Source organism: Otolemur garnettii, unplaced genomic scaffold (assembly GCF_000181295.1).
Source record: "Otolemur garnettii isolate 467f Iridium unplaced genomic scaffold, OtoGar3 scaffold00045, whole genome shotgun sequence".
NCBI classification, from domain to species: Eukaryota; Metazoa; Chordata; class Mammalia; order Primates; family Galagidae; genus Otolemur; species Otolemur garnettii.
Window position 1 is genome coordinate 6,567,201 of NW_003852440.1, and position 2,275 is coordinate 6,569,475.

Genomic DNA, 2,275 nt, shown 5'->3' on the forward strand with positions numbered 1-2,275 from the left:
CAGGAGGCTGAGGCAAGAGAATTGCTCAAGCCTAAGAGTTTGAGGTTGCTGTGAGCTGTCATGCCACTACATTCTCTACCCAGGGTGACACTCACTCCAGAAAAAAAAGTGCCAAATTTTGATATAAGTCATTTAGATTCTATTAGTCCCTTCATATATATATATATATATTTAAATCTTATATTTTTATTAGTCCCTTTATATATATTTGTACATATATATAATTATTATTATTATTTTTTGAGACAGAGCTCACAGTAACTTCCAACTCTTGGGCTTAAGCAATTCTCTTATCTCAGCCTCCCGAGTAGCTGGGATTACAGGTGCCCCCCCACAACACCTGGCTATTTTTTTGTTGCAGTTTGGCTGGGGGCAGGTTGGAATCTGCCACCCTCAGTATATGGGGCCGGCGCCCTACTCACTGAGCCACAGGCATTGCCCACGCCCCAGCTATTTTTTGTTGCAATTGTCATTGTTGTTTGGCTGGCCAGGTGTAGAGGAATGGACAGCGTGCTTGCAAAGGACAGTTACTGATTCTTATCATATTAAAAGGAAACGCTGAGAACAGGAGAGTCTCCTTGCAAGCCTAGAGATGTTTTGTGACTTGGGGACAGTCCCCCCAAGTAACTCAGTGTTCTGGAATGAGATAAGATCGGTCACTCGCTAGTAACCAGGTGTTAAACATTGATGCTTAGTAGTTCTTCATGGGGGCTGTGGGGAAAGAACACGTGAGGAAAGAGCACGTGGCAATCCTTACTCATGTAGCCCTCAAATGTAATGACCTTAACTCTCCACACTGTTGTGTGTATCATTACCTTAACTTTCCACACCTGTTGTGTATAACCTTACTGGCCATTGCAGAGGGGACTCTGAGCTACCCTGCACTTAAGGTTAGCCCACCTCCCGCAAACTTGTACTTCTAATCCGTGTCACACCTGGTTCCTTCATGCAGTGACTGAGACCAGGGATGTAGGGGTCACGACAGCGGGGGCTGGGTTTGAACCCACCAGCCTCGGTGTATGTGGCTAATGCCATAACCACTGTGCTATGGGTGCTGAGCCCCCTTCCTTTATATTAATAATTTTGGCCTGACATCAGTCTTGGTGTTCATGTACTTGCAGCCCAGAAATGCAGGGACGTCAAAGCCTGTATGGTCACACTTGGCCAGTATGGGATGGGTGCTGATACTTCCACTTTTTGTACCCAGGGTGAACAGCTCTGAGACCCATTTCCTAGAGCTCCTTAGAATATCATAGACAAGTTTTCTGAAACACAGGTGGAAATGCATCCTTGTAGGTCTTTCCCTTTTACCTTTTCACTTGTGGAGTCCTTCCTCTTATCCCTGGGGGCACTTCCCAAATATGCTACTTGTATACATAGCACTTCCCAAATATGCTACTTCCCAAATATGCTACTTTGTCTAAGGCTCTGCCTTCAGAGGAACTCAGACCAAACTATTACTGGAATTTCTCCTTCAGTAGGTCTTTGGTCTCAGGGATTCAAAGAATGAACCCACAGACCACAGATCAGTGGTTAGATAGGATTTTATTAGACAGAAAGGAATACAGAAGAAGTAAAAAGTACCAGAGCTTTTGGCAAAGGGGAAGACCCAAGTCTGAGGTCTCTCCCATGGGCCCTTTGTCTAGGGGTCTATATTACATTTTGGCCAGGACTTGGTAGGTGGAAATCTATCTTTTCAAAGTTAGTAAGTGCAGTAATGAAAGAATGAATGCAGTCCTTCCTCCACTGGGGCAAGGTTATCAGGTACTTGCAGTTTTTGTGTCAGGTAAGGGGTTAGGGTGTGTGCTCCCTACTCAGGGTGGATCTACCCAAAAAACATTTCAGGGTGCTCTGTTCATGACCTTGCTAGAGCCCAGAGGGTGTGGCCTGGAAAGGGCAGCCTGTTTATGCCCAGAGACAGGGGTCTGATTTCTGAGCTCACCTGGGCCTACACAATGAAGGGGTCCCTGTCCAGCCATCAGTGGGGGAATCCTATATCAAAAGGACAAAAATGAACTGTCAGAAATTAACGTGATGGCTAAAATGAAAAAGTAGAAGTGTGAAAAGAAAAAAGAAATGGAAATAGCTCAGAAAATAAATGTAAAAGGAAAAAAGGAGGTAGAAAAAAAGAGAGAGGGCTCGGCGCCTATAGCTCAACCGGCTAAGGCACCAGCCACGTACACCTAAGGTGGAGGGTTCGAATCCCCAGCCCGGACCCGCCAAACAACAATGATGGCTGCAACCAAAAAATAGCCGGGCGTTGTGGCGGGCACCT